This window comes from Mustela erminea, chromosome 11, assembly GCF_009829155.1.
Source record: "Mustela erminea isolate mMusErm1 chromosome 11, mMusErm1.Pri, whole genome shotgun sequence".
NCBI classification, from domain to species: Eukaryota; Metazoa; Chordata; class Mammalia; order Carnivora; family Mustelidae; genus Mustela; species Mustela erminea.
In genome coordinates this window covers 68196768-68211324 of record NC_045624.1, presented here as the reverse complement: position 1 = coordinate 68211324, position 14557 = coordinate 68196768, and the positions used below count along the sequence as shown (strand labels likewise).

At 40.0% G+C, this 14557-nt stretch overlaps 1 long non-coding RNA gene across 2 annotated transcripts; it reads left to right on the top strand.

The window, feature by feature from the left end:
• Positions 1-350: 350 nt before the first annotated feature.
• On the top strand, positions 351-10876 carry LOC116568985. Of its 2 annotated transcripts, XR_004276809.1 has the most exons (5): positions 351-508; positions 3272-3493; positions 6702-7021; positions 7116-7421; positions 10457-10876. It is a non-coding gene; the product is annotated as an uncharacterized LOC116568985 (long non-coding RNA). The 2 variants fall into 2 exon arrangements; XR_004276808.1 differs by having other exon boundaries at positions 7116-10876.
• Positions 10877-14557: the final 3681 nt, after the last annotated feature.

Genomic DNA, 14557 nt, shown 5'->3' with positions numbered 1-14557 from the left:
ACGGCATTGGGATTAAATGTAAAAGTCCTCCTCAAAAAATGATGCTACAGGAACCTTAAGACCAAAATTGCTCCGATATCCTTCCTCATCTAGCAGACAAGTTCAAGTTGCTTGTGAAAGCGGAGAGAAATCCGTGCTGATAAAAGTAGGCAAATCATCCTGGACCCTCAGGGAGAAACTTGCTCCTGGCTATGGACAGTGTTTTTCTTGTAAGACGTATGAGTATTTTCTGCCATGTGAGAAGTAGCCGATACAGAACACCAGGTCATGAGCATTAACTTATACCCACAGGGTAGATAAATGGAGAGTACAAATGTTGCAGTGTATAAGAGGCAAAGACTAAATCAAGTATCATGGTCATTTCTTGCAGTTCCTGTTCTTCCACCAGACAGCAGTGCTTGGAGGCTGAACTGTAATTGCTCACATCTGCTCATTAGATCAGAGAGTAGGCACCAAGGCCCAGCATGCTGTCCAGGAAAAATCAGTGCAGTTGCCATCAGAAGAACCGGTAGGACTCCCAACTCTTGTTTTGTCATCCACACAAAATTCTTCATTTATAGTGAAAAAGACAAAATTAGATCACAAAATTGTTTCTAATTAAATTATATGGTGTGTTGAGTGCAGTACCTAGAATACAGTAAGCATATAATCAAGAAATAGAGGTTGATGCTATTGTTCTTCTTCTTATTATTACACATCTTTGCCAGGGAATCACTACAGAGCCAATTTTTTCCCACTTCCAATTTTGATATTATTGCAAAACTCTTTATCCCAGTGGGGAGTGAAAATTTCACTCGGGGGAAGTAGAGGATGACTTAGAACAACTCATCTTATTTATTTAACTGAAGTGACTGCTTGTCTCTTTGAATTCACCAAACTGCCAGGTTTAGACCCAGCTTGCAGTTAGAGGCCACCAATAGGAAGGCACAGGCCCACACAGTGCCTAAAACATATGGACACAGGCCAGGAGAATCACGAGATAATTAACCGAGTATCAGTCCAAATAACTGTTTTGGAGGAAGAATAAGTTCCTGTTATCTAGTCTTGATGAGGTCTCCTGGGGAAGGAAGCATGCTGTCCAGGAAAAACCAGTGTAGTTGCCATCAGAAGAACTGGTAGGAGTCCCAACTCTCGTTATTAATTTGTTAAGAACTTTGCTTCCTTCAGAAGTGTCTGTTTGTTGGCAGGGGTGTTGTGTTAGTATTAAATGGGGTAGTTATTTTGAGACTGCTGTAAGATGAGATACTAAAGTGTTTTTTAAAAAAATAATTACATATTCAGATAAACCCCATCAGAACACAATAAGCAAGATCTAAACCTTCAGTCATACACAATAGGGAGTAATTTGATTGCACGAGAAATGCAGGAAGTTCCAGGACCCAAGAGTACCAGTCCGTGCCCACCTCCATCTTGCTGCAGTCTGAAATTTCCCAGTAAGAAGGCCAGTTTGTGCCAGGAAGGTATTCCAGGATTCAGGAATCCATTTTCCTCTTCCTGCTTTCCTCAAGTTGATATCGATCCCTATTGTTCCTTCTATCTTCACCCTCTTTTCCTCCCGCCCAGACAAACTTAACCTTCCTTTGATTGAGAAGGGGCTGATCAGAGGATGGAAGTCATTGCTGATCATGGTATACACAAATTCACCATATAGGGTGACTTTCACCGTATTCCTTTAAAGAGGTTAAGTAAATTACACACGGTCAGTGTGTCATGGAATAGAGAAAGGCTTATTCTCCTGATTATATTAAGCACGCATGTATGGGAGGAAATAATTTGACATGTTGCGTTCCATATTATGCACAAACTGACAAAAGGAATTGTTGTTGCTGCTGTGGTGACTTAAGAAGGGGAATAGGGTGGAAAGAATACAGAAAGGATAAAACAAGAAAAGAAACTAGGAGGAAAGAAGCTTAGGAACTAGCAGAATTCTCTTCTCTGGGCTCCCCGTCATCCCTGGCTCTTCAGTGTGTGTACAAAATCCAGATCCATGCCTAAAGTCATTGGAATTCCTGTGGGAATATGGGAAGAGTTTGAATTCTGAATATGGATTTCCAGTTGTCTGATATAAGAAGAGCAGAGATAAATAAACACAGGCATATAGACCCTCTTCATACCGCTGACTTATTGAGGAAACGTCCCAATACTCTTTAATAAAGAATTACTCATGGCCCAGTTTAATGTGCACATTTAAATGTGCACTGACATCTCTATGAAATGGTCCCAATTTAACATCAACTTTGAGTGTAGGTCTATATAATCCATAGAAAGCATAATTTATGACTTCTGTTTCATCTAATTCTAAAATATGGTGAACTTTTGAGACTTACAGATGAAAATACTACTTTCTTTAAATCCTTTCAGATTGGAAACTAAGCCAGAATCCATAACTGTTTCCTCCACTGCACACCAAATAAGCAGGGCTCTGTGGAATAGCATCTTGGCACTCTTAGAATTCTCTGCATGAAATTGAAACTGCAGAGAACACCACTTTATGGAAATGAATCCATCCCATGGCTATTACTTATAAATTTTCTACTTTGTTTTTTTTTAAGATTTTATTTATTTTATTTAAGAGAGAGATCATAAGTATGCAGAGAGGCAGGCAGAGAGAGGGGGAAGCAGGCTCCCAATTGAGCAGAGAGCCCGATGTGGGACTCAATCCCAGGACCCTGAGATCATGACCCAAGGCAAAGGCAGAGGCTTAACCCTCTGAGCCACCCAGGCGCCCCTCTACTTTGTGTTTAAACCACAGGAAGGAATATTATTTGCAGCTCTTCATCTGCATGTAGTTGATGCATGGAAGGGGAGGGAAAAAAAGCTTACTTTAAGGGCATATAAATATTTATTATTTAGGCTATTAAATCATTATCCAAGGCCAATGGTTACTACTTTACCCCAATGCTACCTGGAAGATACCACACATTTTCTTCACTCGCAAGGCAAGATACTCCCTTAGGAAATGGGGCAGGGAAAAGAAGAAAGAGGGGTATCTGTCCATTTGGAAGAAATGTGTGAGGAGCCAACCTAAAACCAAACCCATCAGAATTTTCAGGGCTTTGTGTGCAGTTAGAAATAGCTCTTCCCACTCATCTTGAGACTCTGACTATTATGGGTTGAATCATGCTTCCCCAAACTCAGGTGTTCAAGTCCTAGCCTGATATTACCCCAGAAGTGACCTTATTTGGAGATGGGGTCATTATAGAAATAATCAAGTTAAAATGAAGTCCACTGGGTGCACCTTAATCAATATGACTCGTATTCTTATGAAAAGGGAAAATCAGAAGACAGAGGAAGACAACATGAAGATATAAGGAAAAGGACATGTGAACATTAAGACCAACCGCCATCCACAAGCCAGGGAGAAATGTCTGGAACAGATCCTTGCCTCTCAGCTCTCAAAAGGAACCGACTCTGCCAACAATTTAATTTTGAATTTCTAGTCTTCAGAACTAGGAGATAATACATTTCTATTATTCAAGCCACCTGTTCTGTGGTAAGTGTTCTGGCGGCCCCCCATCTGTGGTATGGGTTATGGCAGCCCTAGCAAACCCATACACTGACCTTCCATCACTGAAGAAAACAAAAGGTTTTCAAAACCTAATCATGTTTCAGTCATTATAACTCTGTGAGTAGGAAACTTCTAGAAGATAAATCGTGAAATTTGTTCTAGGTGATTGATGTCTAATGGGTAGACTTCATTAGTACAAGAGGTAAGAAAACCATTCCTTCATTTATACTTTTAACTATACCATTCATTTATCATGCAAATGTAATACCACTGTAATATTATGTTACTCCAATCCTGATACTTTCCCTATAAATTTTTATTTATTAAGAATTTACAAAAAGAAAATCATTCAGAATCCCATCACCTTAATAAATCAGTGTTCTGGGGTTTTTTTTGTATGTTTGTTTAATCTTTGTTCTGATCTAGATGCATACATAATTTCATTAGATTTAATTATAGTAGAGAAGAAATATTGTAGTTTGGTTTTCCCTTTAATAGTAGTTCTAAACCTGGAGCTTTTTTCCCACACTCCACTCACAGACTGGGACTTTTGGCAATGTCTGGAGACATTTTTGGTCATCTCAGCTGGGGTGGCAGTGCCTTAGTCTTCTAGAGGGTTAGAGACCAGTGGCATTCCTGAATATCCTGCAATGCACAGGACAATGATCTGACCTTGAATGTCAATAGTGTTGAAGTTGAGAAACCTTGCCTTTTAATAAGATATCTGGAGTGTTTTCTATATTCTCACTGTAAGGTCTTCATAATCTTTCCTTTTTGGTTTGCTAAATATTCTATTGATTGATGTATTATAATGTATTTAGCCAATTAAAATGTAAGGTGTTATTTAGATGGTTTCTAACTTTTCACTATTCTAAAAGTGCAGGTATCTTTCTATTTATATAGCTTTTTAGATGATATTAAAGAAAAATTCCAATGGTGGAATTTAGATTTAAAAGTATGAATAAACCAAATAGCAAGAAAAATCATGGTTTCTTTCCTAGGGAAACACTTTCGTTTTTCTCATTTCTAAGCTGTCCTAAAACTTTGAACCTGCAGTCCAGGATTAACCCCAACTCTTTTTCACACCTACAGGAGGCGTAATCTTATGAGAATTTCTGTTTTCTAAGACCATTAATTGCTCAATACTTCATTTTAGAAGTCACATTGGCCTGTTTTTCACTGATTCGATCATGACTATTCCTTGGCTTTGAATAGCTTTTCTCAAATGCCACCGGGTAAGATCTCCTTGATCCCTTTGTATTCCTAACTCACTCACACAAAATCAAGAGTTAACTTATCGCAAGTTATCACAGGTTAACTTCTTAGAGGGGCTTCTGCCCTTGCCTTTGAAATAATGTAAAAGTTATTTGACATTACAAAAGAATAAGACAACAAATTATAAAGCACTAGCCTTGAGAAAGTCTTTTTTTTTTTTTTTTGAGATTTTATTTATTTGTTTGACAGAGATCACAAGTAGGCAGAGAGGCAGGCAGAGAAAGAAGAGGAAGCAGGCTCCCTGCTGATGAGAGAGCCCAGTGTGGGGCTCGATCCCAGGACCCTGAGATCATGACCTGACCCGAAGGCAGAGGCTTAAACCACTGAGCCAGCCAGGCACCCCTAGCCTTGAAAGTCTTATGAGTGTGTAAAATGTGGGTAGGTTGTCAGGCTGAAACAAAGGAGGACCTTTATTCTTGATACTAAAGACTCCTCTCCAATCACTTAGACCTTCCTTCAAAGACAATGAAAGGTGATGTTTCCCTGGTCCTGGGAAACCAACCACCACTCTACACTCTCTCCCCACCCGCAGACACTCCTAAGCCAGAGACTGTGATAGGCAGCTTTCTGGGCAGGTGGCATCCAGCACCACCCCCAGTGCTGGCACTGGAAGGGAGAAGCCTGCTGGATGACGAGTGTGAGGGTGAACAAGGGTTCACCCTCACATTCAGGTACAAAGAGACTTGCCTTCACTGTCCAGATGGGAAGGAGCAAGTCCGATGTTAAGACTTGGAATTGGAGAGTTCTAGCTATTAGTTACAATGGTTACATTAACTATTGATTATATTGTCCTCAACACAATTGGCTGCTGAGATTGATTGTAACTACTTAGCTTTGCCATGCAACTCCCATTTCCATGGATTCCCAGAAACCAGGCAGCAACAGCAGAGAGCAAACTCCAAGCCTTGATTGTCCCGAGACATCTCAGATCTGTCCTTTTAAACCATGCCTTAACAGCCAGAGTTTCCTAGAGGGAAGGGACAATACGGGTAAACTTGACATTACATTCGAGCAAAACCATCTCATATAATCCACAAAAACAAGTGCCTAGTATAAAAATAAGTCAACATACTAAATTGGAATAAAAGCAAAGCCAGATCTAAAGTAAAAATAAAAGTTAAGTGATAAATTCTATTTACTTTAAATCATCAACAACTAAACCAAGAACAAGTATTTTTAACATCTATAGATTATTATTAAAAATGCAAACATGAAACTAATTAGAGATTAAATTCATCGACATGACAGTATTTTACACCAGACAGGGAAGAGGTGTAAAGGACAATTTGTCATGGCCCTATGCTTAAATGCTTTGTAGGTTTCTTGAGGGAGAGCTTATAAAATAAGCATAACAGGGGCACCTGGGTAGCTCAGTCTTTGGACAGCTGCCTTCGGCTCAGGTCATGATCCCTGTGTCCTGGGATTGAGCCCAGGCTCCTTGCTCAGTAGGGGGCCTGCTTCTCCCTCTTGCATTCCCCTTGCTTGTGTTCCCCCTTTCACTGTGTATCTCACTGTCAAATAAATAAATAAAATCTTTTTAAAAAGAAGCATAACAAATAGAAATGAAATTATTTTATTTATGAAATGTTGTTTCACGAGTTAAGGTATAGTTTGCTTAGCCTGGTTTTCCCCTTAAAAAACAAAGGCTTGTATGAGGGTAGTTCATTTTGGGAAGCAGTCCCAAGAAACAGCAACAGAGAACAGTGGGTAGTGGAAAAAAGGAGGGAAAGCCAGTATAAGTGTGCTTTCTTGGGTTGGGCACTATTGTTGGCATCTGGGACTCTCTAACAGTGTAGACTGTGCCTCAGAGTGTATTACCCAGGAGATGGAAAAAGGGGGCATGCTCCTCTTATCTACTAGCTTGCAACCCTCATGGGTTAAATTTGACCTGTGAGTATTAACTCCCTTGTTTTTCCAGGCTGTACATGTGAGAGAGGGTGACAGATTCCCAAAGGGTCCTTCAAGATGGCAGCAGAAAAGCCAGAGGTCGGAATGCAAGAGATAAGGGGTGAAGTCGATGTGAGGGGCTATCAGGATGCACCTGCGAGCAGAGGTACTGGCTGCAGCAGTGTCTGCAGTGGAAGGTGAGCCAAGGGGAAGAGACAGGGTGCGGGAAGAAACTACCACATCTCAACATGTCAGTGCTAACCGACTTGTAGTGGCTGCTGGGAGTCTGGGATTAAGAAGAATCCATAAGCTGAGTCTGGACTTATCAGCAAAGAACCCCATGTCCATGAGGTGGGAGTCATGGCATTTCTTAAGTTTATCTCCATTTTACGTCCTCTGGATATACAAAGTCATAACTTTGTCCTCTTGCTTCCATCTTTGAAAGGAATGAAGTTGAGGAGGACTGTAGTGAACAGAGCCGCCGGAAAGCAGCACAACAGTTTGAAAATGCTCTCACTCACAGGAATGTTTAGATTCCACTATAAGATGTAATACAGAACAACATTCTTTTGTCAGTGTCCGACAAAACAAATCTTTCATGAGTTGGATTGGCAGATAATAACCAGTTCCTTTGGATTCATGTGCTTTCGATCAAAGAGAATAAACCATAAGAAGAATGGCAATGAGTGTTTTCCACATTAATATCATCAGATGGTGACATGATATTGACTTTTCAGAGAAGGAAAAAGAGGTTTGTGAGTTATGCATAGTTCATAGATTTCTGAGTCTTATAGCATTCTGGACACAGGTCTTATTCGAGCTACATCCCCATGCCATAGAGCGTTGAGAAGGTCAGATCCTATGGTATGTGTGAAGCTCCTTGGATGGGAGAAGTATACATTCTTCTGGATGCTGTTTGTCATCTGTCCCTCAGAATTCCTTCCCTGGCTTTGCCTCTGCCAACCAAGTGTGTTTTGTCAACACTTTTGCTGACTTCTTTCTCCTTCCTTCAGGCATAAGCTACCCTATTTTCCACAGCAATTCTGTCACAACAAAGCTGCTATTGTCACAGGATTTTAATAAAGATTTGGGAATAGTAGAAGGATCAGAATACAGAGGAGAAGCTAACTGGATGGCTGACCTCAGTATTCCTAAAGAACATGGCCAGTTCTTCTCTAGGAGAACCCATTAGTGGCCATCTTTCTCTTCAGCCGTAATTGTCTCGGGTTACTGGGGGGGTCTGCAAGTTCCCATCTTCCCACTTCCTACATTTCGTGGGGTCCCTAATACTTCCTTCCCTTCTAGCTGCCAGGGGGGAAGTCAAGAATCCTTGTAATTTTATCATACAACATACAATCTGGCTTCTACCCTTTCTCAGTATCTTCCTTCCAGACTAGCCCACAGGCCGTTCTTTACCAGAATGACAATAAGACTTGGAAATAAATCCTCCCAAAGAAAAGTGATAAATCCTGCTAACTGTTTAGAACACAGCTCCAGTGTTTTCACTTAAAAAAAAATTTTAAAGGCAATTTTATTTTCCTCATATACAAACAAAACTCCAATTTTCCAAAATAGGCCTGGATCTAATTTAAGTTTGAAGCCTATGGAATATTCTAGAGAAATGTCAGAATTTTGGATGGCCACAGAGGCTGAGGCTGGTGGAAAAAAGATTTTTTAATGGAAGAATATTTAAGTTTATCTATAAGCCAGAACAGAGGAGGAACATCAGGACATTGTCCCCCTCCCCAGAGTACTGGAGAGAACCCAGCACCAGAAATTGTAATTATGATGATTTTACTAATGAATCTTATAGCTTAGAGATGTGTAATAAAGACACTGAAATAAAGACATTTTAAAAACAAATTGAATATTTAACTAGGTAAAAGAAAGGGTGAGTGGAAGAAACACAGAACAATATTATTAATTAAAAATCTTGAGTCATGAACTAAGACCTTAAACCTTTTACTCTGGGATTAGAAAGTCCAATTATTTCCCCCAAGAGTTTGCTTCCCACTCTAAGTTGCGATGAAATAAACTTCCTGGTGTGGGCGGTAGAATTTGAGAGGATTTATTTCTTTTCAAGTTGAAGGGCATTTGGAAAAAGCAGACCTTTGTTATTGATGCTCAAAAGCACTCAGGTGTTTTATTTGGCGTCACTGATGATGAATAAGAGATTTTGTGTGACAGAGAAAGCTACCTGTCCTACCAAATGTCAAATCACAGCACTTTGGAGGGCCCTGGGTAGGGACATACTTATGCCAGGTGAAAAATGGCATCCCAAACCATAATGCATGTGCTGAAATTAATTAAAATTATAGAGGAAACCTACGCATCCACAAGCAAATATTGACTCTCTGAGAACATTGCTAATGTTCTCAGTTAGAGGTAAACTAGGAAGAAAAATGGTCTTGAAAAAGTTATTCTGAAATTGGATTAGTTTCCCATTCAAGAAATATCATTGTGTTCCCCTCAAAGTGATTTTCCAAGTCAATAATGTTCATAGAACTCTTCATAATACTTTGAAATGACACATTCTTTTGCATAGCATTCTTGCAGGAAATTGATTTTTATTCTCCAAACACCAAAGTTGCATCTGGCGTAGCCAGGAACTCGGGGACAGACGTCCTTGTGAATAGAGTTTTGCCCGGTCATTCCTAAGAATGAGTCAGAGAACTGGCTCAAGCTAAGGAGTGTTGGGTTTGGGATTGGCCATGCTCTGGGCGTCAACCTCAGTGTGGGCCCTATTGCCAAGTCTGCTGTTCTGAAAATGAAATGTGCTCAGCTCCTTGCAGATAATATCCCCTCATCTTTGCCACAGAGTCCTTGCACGGTGGTACCGAGTAAATTCTGTGGCTTTGATGGTCCCCATCCATCCACATGTTACTTCTCAAGTCCCCCACCCTCCACATCCTATAAAATGCCGTCTGTAGAAATCTTTACTGGCACAAATATCACCCCAGGTTTCAAACCTGCTTCTGACTGGAAGGATTCCGACTGGCCCTGTTCTGCGTGGTGCGGCCGGCCAGCATCTAGCTTTGGCCCGGCTTGCAGGCTCACCAAACTCTTCCACCTGCTCTGGGTACTGTAGCCCCAGCTGAAGCCATGCTCCCTCCTCCAGCCAGCATGAGTTTCCCAGGCAAAGTCCTCCAGGTCAGCTCAGAGGTCTTGAACATTCTTTTCTTGGAAGAGAGAATGATTACTTCAGCCTGGTTCGAGCATTTAAGAAGCTGAAGTCAGCTCTGTCTCTTTCAGCCTTACTGTGATCTGGTGGCTTCTTGCCTTGAGGATGTGACTTACGCCACCGTGCCACCAACTAGGTCCTTGCCCCATCTGCCTCGCAGCTGCAGCTGGGTTGGAGTCCTTATCTTGACTACTCAACCGCTACCCAAGCTTCTCTGGGACTGACTGGAAGTACTGCTTATTCTTAACCCTCCTCTCTAGTGAACAGAGACCTGTCCTTAGGTCCAAGTCCCCATGTCTGAGTGGCTGACGCCCATGACCAGACCCAGTCCAGGGTTGGTTTCCTTCCTAGTTGGTACTTTCTCCTTACTTCACTGTAGCCAGCCCCATGTAGCTTGGCTGCTACCCCTCTCTGCCCACTTGCCTCAGCTCATGTCAATGGGCTATCACTCTAATGGCACCTTCTCCCTGTCCCCAGGGTCTTGCTGGCTCTCTGTCATAGCCATCTCTTTCTTTTTTAATAGCACATCAATCCAGTAACAATAAAATTATGTGAGCTTTATTGAACACTTCCTAAGTACCAATATTTGACTTCTTATCTCTAAGTCTCAGGACATCTTCAGGAATGTCTCATCATCCCATCTTCATGATGAGAAAAACGAGTCTTGGAGACCATCAAACCAGAAGGTCGCTGAGTTGGAATTGGGCTGGATCTGGCATCAAAACCAAGCTCCTGCATTTTACCAAACTGCCCCCCCCTTTGAGAAGAGTTGCTGCATTTAATCTTTAAACCTGACCAGTACTATTATGTTCATGTACAGCTGAGTATGCTGAGACTCGGGGACCTCATGAGTGAGGAAGCCAAGACATGAGTCAAATCTGACTCTGGAAATGTTCCTCTTTCCACTACGGGATGCTGTCTTCTACAATGGCACCTACTTTTTAATAAGTTGCATACTTGCTTTGTGAACACTCAGAGTTTACCCTGCTACCATTTTAAGTGCCTCTATAATAAAGTCTTTTGTTAAAAAAAATAACAATAATAAATAAAGTCTTTTGTTATGGCATCTGAAATGTGGCTTTAGACGACAACTTCTTCCCTTCGGCTCCTCTGTCTCCTTCTCAGTTTCCCCCTCCACTTGTCCTTGGAATGATTCATCTTTCCATCTTCTCTTCAGCAGGCATGGATTGTCCCTGAGGATGCTTACAGAACTTAAAATATCAGCCAGAATGCCAGCTTTAAATTACAGTGAGAAATGGAGCTATCAAGCTCTCTGGTGACTCATGCTTGTTGATCGGTCCTCTCTCTCCCTGTGGGCAAATCTACGTGGGATGTTAAATTTATAATTGGGAGATGAATTGGAACAAGAGAAATTAGATGAGGTGACTGAGTGTGACAGGTTACATTGGTCCAATGCATTCATTTCTGCATTTGGGATTTTGCTGCCACAAGCTCCGGCTGGTTGAACCGTTGGACTGGGGCATGAACTCCCAGATGGCGTGACTGTAGTGTTGAAAAGTTGGTACTGTGTTTGATATACCTAAACAACTTTAAAAAATTTTTAAACTGAGATGCACAGTTAGTATGAAAATATTTATGGAATACGTGTAAGGTGTAAAAGATAAATACAGTGAACATCCACTTATTCACTGTCCAAGCAAGAAAAGAAGGGGCGCCTGGGTGGCTCAGTGGGTTAAGCTGCTGCCTTCGGCTCAGATCAGGATGCCAGGGTCCTGGGATCGAGCCCCTTGTTGGGCTCCCTGCTCATCGGGAAGCCTGCTTCTCTCTCTCCCATTCCCCCTGCTGTGTTACCTCTCTCTGTCAAATAAATAAAATCTTAAAAAAAAAAAAGAGAGAGAGAGAGAAAGAAACAGAATATCACCAAGAATGTTCAAGTCTCTCGTGTGTCCCATTTCTTTTCTCAAATCACTATGATCTGGCATTTTGTGTTTATCATTTCATTCCTTCTCATAATAGCATTACCTTTTCCCCGACTCCCTAAACAACATGTTGGTTTTATATGAATACAATCATGCCAGATATATTTTTTATCAAATTGTTCTTTAATTCATGTTGTTTTGTGTAGCTGAAATTTATTAAATGTCACTAGTACATAGTAATCCATGGTAGTAACACACAGCTTATTTATGTGTCCTGTTGCTAATAGGCATTTGGGTTTTTCAGAATTTGTTGAAATAATAAATAGTGCTGCTATGCACAATTTTGGGCATTTGGCTTGGGGCATATGTGCATGGATTTTCAAAAATGGAATTCTTGGATCATGGGGTAGGCAATTTTCAATATTATTAGAAAATGATAAATTGTGTTTGGTTGTAGCTATTATAGATATTACTACCAGCAGTATAAAATCCATGCTTTTCCCACATTCTTACCAGCATGCAGTGTTGCCAGACTTTAATTTCCATTGTGGGTATGATATTTTATCTCATTGTAATATGAATTTACACTTCATCATTTCCAATAAAGTTGAGCATCTTTTCTTGTGTTAATTTCCATTTACGATTATGCATCAGTAGAGTTCTCGTTGAAAATTTTACCCTTTGTTATGGAGTTGTTTCATTTTTAATTGATGTTTAGAAGGTTTTGTGTTCATTTTTCATTTTTCAACATATTTGGATGTTAATTTTGTCAGTTTTATGTGTTGAAAGATCTGTTTTCCCAGTTTGTACATTTTTCCTTTAACTATATTTATATTTTTGAATGAAATGATAGAATTTAACTTTTCCCTTATGGTTTTTGTGTTTTAAGAAATCCTTTCCTATATAGAGGTCATAAAGATATTCTCCTTTGTTGTGAGTCTTGCCTTTCTAATCTAAGAGTTTAATTTACTGGAACTGGTTTTTAAATATAGTGTATGATAGAGATACAATTTTGTTTTATCACTTGTGGATACCCAAGTGTACCAAGATAATTTATTGAAAGGTACATTCTTTCTCCAATGAGAAAGTCTATATCAAAGATCCATATGTAAGTAGATCTGTTTGGGGCTTTCTCTTCTGTTTCATTTGATGATCCTGTGACAATACCCTCTGTTGTAATTATTAGAGTTTTATAATAATTCCAAGTATGTGATAAAGTAAGTACACTTTTTCCTTCTTCATCTTGGCCCTTTGCACTTTCATAGAAATTTTTAAATCAGTTTGTCAAACGACAAAGTGTCTTTTGGGATTTTGATGGGAACATGATTGAAAATACCAAACTGTTTGGGAAAAATAGGTGTTCATATGGCATCAACTCTTCTTATCCATGTATCTGATTTTCATATCTATGTTTAGTTAGGTTTTCTTTTTCTTTCAATAAAGCTTTATAATTTTCTTATAAAGTTCTTGCACAGTTTTATTTATTCCTAGACATTTAATAATTTTGATGTTATTGTATATAGCTCTTAAAAGTTTGTATTTGTTGAAATTTATTTTTATATATTTTTTATATCCTGTAACTGTGCTGAATTATTTTATTAACTTCAGTAATTTATCTGTAACCTTTTTTAGATTTTTAATTCACAGAGTGAAATGCCAATAGAGTATTACCCCCACCTTAAAAGACCACCAGAGACATGAGTCAAAGCCAAGCAGCAAGGGTCGTTTATTGCAGGTTCGAACCTGGACCTCTGCGCCGCTCGTTGCCGATAACGCGGAGAGGTCCGGAGCTGGGTCGGTGCAGGGTTTTTATAGACAGATACAAACGAGTTTCGGGTGGGGCTGAGCTGATTGATTGATAGTTTGAACAGGCATACTTGGCCTCAGTGGATTGGGTCAGGGGACCCACGTGCGAAAGCAGACAAAGCAATCTTACAGAAGCAGAACTGGCCGGTTAGCCCACGCATGCGAAAAAAGCACTATCAGGATATTGAAGGCCTGGTTACTATCAAGTAAAGACAATTGGAGTCTCCTGGTGGAATGTTACATTCCTGCTATCAAGCATCCTTGTTAATGAGATTTAGGTTTAGAAGAAATTTAACTTTATTTACTTTTCCTTCTACCTCCGCCTCCTTCGGTTTTTCATGGAGGGGAGGGTGACATTAGGGCTATTGATAAGGTAACTTCTTTGTTGTAAATCTCAAGGACATTTGCAAACCAAGGGAGACTCCTACCTTGCAGGACTGTGATCTCTGCAAGTTAACTATTTATCGTTTTATGGCAGTCAGGGGTGCCTGAGGAATGCTACACATATGGAGGGGAGCGGCTGAAGGGGGGGTGGTGCAAGGCACCAGCTTTTGCTTTGTCCTCAGCCAGCCTCCTGCTCCTTCAAGAGCATATCCACAAATACTGAACGTTTTCTTTCTTTCTTTCCAGTTCTCATGCATTTATTACTTTTTCTTGCCTGATTACTGGCTATGCTCTCCAATACAATGTTCTACATATGGTGCTAATAGATACCCTCATCTTGTTCTTAAGATCAAAAAGAATGCTTTAAATATCTCACCATTAAATATGATGCTACCTGTAGGTTTTCTGTAGCTGCCCTTCATCAGTTTAAGGAAGTTGTCTTTTATTTCTAATTTACCTTATTTTCTTTTAATTTAGGAAAGTATATAGAATTTTATCAATTGCTTTTTCTACTTCTATTGAGATGATTATGTGGTTTCTCCTTTCATTTCAGTAAAATGATTACACACACACACACACACACACACATATTTGATATATGTTTATATCAAACTTGTACTTCCAGGATCAACCAAA